The sequence below is a fragment of the Mytilus trossulus genome, chromosome 5, assembly GCF_036588685.1.
Source record: "Mytilus trossulus isolate FHL-02 chromosome 5, PNRI_Mtr1.1.1.hap1, whole genome shotgun sequence".
Taxonomy (NCBI): domain Eukaryota; kingdom Metazoa; phylum Mollusca; class Bivalvia; order Mytilida; family Mytilidae; genus Mytilus; species Mytilus trossulus.
The window spans coordinates 39666969-39673279 of NC_086377.1; positions in this window are offsets into that span (position 1 = coordinate 39666969).

Sequence of the window (6311 nt, forward strand, 5' to 3'; positions counted from 1 at the left end):
AATCGGCTTCTTCATGTTTGATTATAAGATAAAACCATTCTACGCTGTTTCATTTCCAACATTTATTTTGTGGCACATACTTCCATGTGATACAAATGAATCAATACATTTAAGTGTAAATCTATAGGATTATTTACTCTTTTTCGAAACAAAGAATTCAACAAGAGCAACTTTGTTTTCCTCAACTAACAAACATTTCTTCCATTCCCAAGAACACGATTGTGATGGTCTAAAACTTATCGTAATGCTTTGCCCTCCCAAGGACCTGCTGTTTTAATTTTTTTATGGATATTGTGGGATACTAATCAGTGACAAAATTAATGCGGGACCTCTTTTCGAAACTAAAAGGATGGTTTTTAAAATAACAATTGCCAAATAAAAAAGTGCTTGGTATCCTAGTAATGGGTTGAATAACTGCCATGTCATCAAATATCCGCATGCTCTCCTTAGGAATGACCATTTTTATAAAATACCATCCAGGACAGATTTTAATTTTCATTACATGTGTGCCATCAAAGTTTGCAAGATACATTGGAAGAGGACCTAATTCAAACTGGAGAGCCTTTTGCGCAACCAACTATCTTGTCTGGGCTATGACAAGCAGGCGACATTTTTTTTATCTGCTCTCAATGTTTTGTTGTTCTTATCAGCCATTAACTGCTTGTCTTTTATTTCCTTTTTTAAAAATGTAAGCAATGATAATCTTTTAATTGTTTTGAAGATATCGGTTGACTTTTGTATAAGCCGTTCATTAATGAAAATTTTTGATGCAAACTTTCCCTTTTCATACGAGTTTAGAAGGTTGCACATTAATTCCGAAGAAGCAACAGAACCGTGAACAAGCCATATAACTGCTCAGATTTTTCAAATGGATTTGGCCAGCTTTGCAGTGTCTGAAACAATTTCATAACATCAGTTTTGTCTCGCTTCATTCGATTTTTTATAGTTCTTTTTGTGCGGATGTTTCAGGGTTACCCATTCCTAACAAATCTCGAATTTTAAGGATATTGAAGCTCTTTCCACTGCTGGTGGACGTTTCGTCCCCGAGGGTATCACCAGACCAGTAGTCAACAATCTGTGTTGACATGAATATCGATAATGTGGTCATTTATATAAATTTCCTGTTTATAAAACTTTGATTTATTCGAAAAACTAAGGATGTTCTTATCTCAGAAAAAGACTACCTTAGCCGTATTTGGCACAACTTTTTTGGAATTTTGGATTCGCAATGCTCTTCAACTTTGGACTTGTTTGGCTTTACAAATATTTTCATATAAGCGTCACTGATGAGTCTTATGTAGACGAAACGCGCGTCTGGCACTCTAAATTATAATGTTGGTACCTTTGATAACAATTTCATGTACATTTAACAACCAACGCTTAACAGAATCTTTACTTAAACTGAAAACAACAAAGCCAATTTTTTTGTTTCTCTTAGAAACCTTAGAACGTAAAAAGTAAATTCTCATAACTCACTATTTGACGTTCATTCAAAGCGATGTTTGTCGATTGAATGACTTAATAATCTTAAGTCAATCACTACATAGCCAAAACACAAAATGTAATCAAGCACACTTTTATTGAGTTCAATAGAGTGCACCTTTTCTGAACGCAAAAAAACAACCCTTATTTGTACTTTTTCAGTAATATTTTGTAACACATTCACTTTATAAAATAATTTGTCTCACCAAAACATCATTAATCGACATTTACATGTGTGTTTTTAGTTGCAAATTGATAATGCTTATGTGTGAATGCATTGTACATGTTGTATACTGAATCAAAGACGGTAATATGATGATTTCCGTAATTTAACTAGTATTTGCACGTACATATATTTTTTCAAATATTTCATATTTTAGACGATATATAAATACTGCAAATGGTTGAAACATTGTATAATGATTAATTCTAAAGTTTAATTAACTAAAACGGGTAAATTTATAACGAATTTCTTTATGAAAGGAAAAAATATGCCTTAGTTTTAACCCAAAAAATCGGATTGTTTGTAATGTAAAAAAACTTTTTTTCAAAACAAAAAATCTTCAGACTAACATTAAATATGATAGTTTTGTATCTGTTTTAGTTGTTTTACACCTTTACTAAAAAAATTTTTGTCGCTTTATATCAAAAAATTTAATTAAAAATTACTTAGTCGTGATTGCTTAATGAGGGGACCATTGAAAGGGAGGTTTTTAAACCTCTTTTGGACACTTTTTTGTTAGTCTAACACCTTGTATTTTATCAATAAGATAATGATGTTGAATTCTATCAAAAAAAATCGCGGTACCCTGGGGTGTAACACAAACTCCTTAACTAGAGCGCTTTTGAGAACTAGCTGATGGACTACATCCCTTATTTTAGTTTTCATATGCCTGTATTAATTAAAATCTTCTTAATTAATCTTACGTCCTGTTCGTATCCCATACTGACAAATATGGCACACACTTGATCATCTAAGTCATTTTATAATACATAAAAACATACTTAAACCATTTAAATTATATAAATATAACATACTTTCCTGTAAAATTCTGAGGAAATATTTTCAGCAAATTCATGAAAAAAATCCCGTTTCGAAACTAGCTTTTTACAATTATGGAGTTGATAAATCTAATAAATTCATGCATTATTGGGCTGAAGAGAAATATTTTGTTGTTGATCATGTACTTTAGTAAGTATTTCGTGTTTTATGAATAGTTATCAAAGGTACCAGAATTATAATTTATTACGCCAGACGCACGTTTCGTCTACACAAGACTCATCAGTGACGCTCCTATCAACGCCAAACAGGTACAAAGTTGAAGATCATTGAAACAATTGATTATCGGGTAACTACAATGCACTTTAGTACTGCAACTCACCTCGAAAAAGACGCTTAGTTAACGAGTTTAATATTTTTAACAATTACTTCACACTGCCGCAAGCTCTGTTATGAACTATGTCTCCGTTTGATGTTTCTATAGAAAAGATGTCCTCATTGCTTCTGAAGTTCATTTGTTAGGTAATTAATAAAAAATCCTACTATGGAGCTTCTGGACCGTATATTGTCCAAAAAGATAACAAAAAATTGTAAATGTATGGCTATTACAAAATAAATCATTTCTGTAGCAACATTCGCTCCATTGCATTTTGGATTGGCCCTGCAGTTTTATCATGAATATGGGAATATGGGCTACGAACGTGGTTAGAAACTTTGTACTCACATAGCTTTTGTGTTTCCTATGCCGAGGTAAGACTATACCTGACAGTCATTGCAATGCACGAATTTAACCGAATCAAGACGGTATTAACGCTCTAGATGGTGTTGTTCCAAAATACAAAGGGTGATATTTGATACAAAATGAGGCCGACAATTTAGTCACCATCACGGATACAATTGATAGAAAGGAACGTTTCATTCTATTGCACTAGCAGACTTTCATGTTTCTCCCTGTATTTAATTATCAATCCACAATTGATCCCAGAATGCGTCAGATTAAAGGGAAGAGAGGTCTAGATAACATTTTTCAATTGACTGACAATGTGTCATCGTTGGCGGCTGGTTTATTATACCAAAGCTAAGGTTGGTCCTGTTTGTGTTCCAAACTCTTTAAAAACCTCGACTGGGAAGACAAAAAAGGATAAACCCCAACATTATTTAGGAGACAAATGTCATCATGTTACTGTGGATTTATTTATTTTTGTAAACAGAGGAAAAGTGGCATATTCGTGGGTATTTTATATCGTGGTTTTGGCAAAGTCTACATACATTCCTTCAGTAGATTTTGATATCGAACGAATATCACTGAAACCACAGTACTTACAAGATAAACTTTGTACCTGCAAAGATTAATGCGTAGATGCGTAGATAGATTGAAAATAATTGTTATCCTTTTGCCATCATGTTTCGGTCCTTAATCTACTATCTTTTAAGTTACCTTTTTTTTAGAAAACGCATTACATAGCGAGTTGTTTCATATTATAGATAATTTGTTCACAAATACTATTCATGTCCTGCGTATCATTGGAAATGAATTATAAACCAAAGAAATCAATACAAGATAGGATGTTGTGTATTGTATCTTATGTTAAGGAAACATAAACGTATTTCAATCTTGAATATTAACGTAAATTGCTACAAAGACAGAAACGTGTAATGGTAGAAAATATACAGAAACTAAAATTAAGTATCAACAATTCAAGAACCGAGAAGTTAGCTTTCCTCAAGAAAACCTTACAACATTTTAAGAATAAGAAGAAATTGAAATTACAAATGTATATACAATAAAAAAAATATGGTTAAGAATTGAAATTGAGATAAACCTTACGACATCACGAAAACTTCAATAGTTTCATTAACGAATATAATATGATATATTTTCGAGATTTCCATGGATTTATTAAACATTATCATCCTTTTGTGTAATGATTTTAATAGTTATCAAAGGTACCAAAGGTGATGGGGAATGTGTTGAAGAGGCAACAACCCGACCAAGTTGCAGAAATCAGCCTAAGTCCATCATATGCATATCAAGCACATTCCCTATTGTAAAAAGTAAAATCACAAAAATACTGAACTCAGAGGAAAATCAATTTGGAAAGTCCATAATCACATGGCAAAATCAAAAAACAAAACGCATCAAAAACGAATGGACAAGAACTGTCATATTCCTGACTTGGTACAGGCATTTTCAAATGTAGAAAATGGTGGATTAAACCTGGTTCTATAGCGCTAACCCTCTCACTTTAATAACAGTCTCATCAAATTCCGTTACATTGTAAAGGATTATGAATAATTCCATTATAAAATGTATGCGAATAATATAACCCATATGATCTCAGCAACTGGTTTTAAAATAAATAGGCTTATCTCCAATGCAAAGGCCCTATGAGTAAACAAATATTAATATCAACATATGCCAACTTTATAGACTTGACAACGGTATGATAACTTTACCTTCTAAATTTTGTTTTTTTATGTTTGGTAAGCTTTCGAGTTAAATGCCGAAATTTATTTGCTTTGTAAAGAATACTACCATAAAAAATTGTATGTGCCTGAACATGTACGATTTCTGCAGGCTAATTTGTATTAAGGAATGTTGTCCTTGTACTGATAATAAAATTTGATAAATATTTTGACTTGTAAAATTCCAAATCCTGGGAATTTTTTTTCTCTCTCATTTATATAGAGATTTCTGTCGTTAAAATCAAACACTTTGTTATATACACGATCGAATCGAACAAGTTGAGATATATTTTCACACCATAACATTAGATTATCCCACCAGAATTGCAGTTTGACAAATTTATAGACGTATGTGCTTATATATAAGAAGAGTGCCAATGAGACAACTCTACATCCAAATAACAATTTATAAAAGTAAATAGGTCAATGTACGGTCTTCAACACGGAACCTTGACTCACACCGAACAACAAGCTATAAAGGGCCCCAAAATTACTAGTGTAAAACCATTCAAATGGGAAAACCAACAATCTAGTCTATATAAAAAAACAAGTAACGAGAAACACGTACGAGTTACATAAACAAACCACAGCTACTGTGCATCAGATTCCTAACTTAGGACAGGTGCAAACATTTGCAGCGGAATTAAACGTTTTAATGGTATGTGCTTGTTTAGATAATGTCGTATCGTTATAGAAACACTTAATAAAAACACGATGCTAAAATATACCATATGTTTTAGAAAAGAATGAATGACCTTTTCAAACTTTAGTTAGAAAAATTATCGTTTAAACAAAATATAAATATAACACATTCATTCAAATTGTGTCTTGTCTAATGTTTATTTAAACTTGGTTGAAAATACGAATAATTCAGTCGTCAAAAAAGACGTATAAATTCAACATTTAACATTTTACCCACTCAGACTGGTTGGGAAAATTAAAAATATTCCATGAAATGCGAAACATTCTTAACTTCCAAGAGTGTAAAAAAAATGAACGCAACAGTAAACAATTAGTACGCTTGACACAATTTATAGAACAACACCAACAAATCTTTTTTTCGGAAGGGGGTTTGGGGTGGTGTAACCGTGTGTAAATTAAGAGCGATGATAGCAAGACCATGCGCAGGGTTAGTTATATGTATGCTAAATAAAACTATTTAAAGTAGCAGACGTAGTGAATCAATTCATTGTAATGTCTAGTTTTAACATAAAATAAAACAATAAGGAATAAATACCTGGCGATACAACGGTAGGACTGGAAGATGTAGAAATCGTAGAACATTCGCTGCCGTTGATACAAGAACTTTGGATATTGCAAATATTTGTCGTATTGCAGCAAGTCTGACAAACCAAATGGTGAC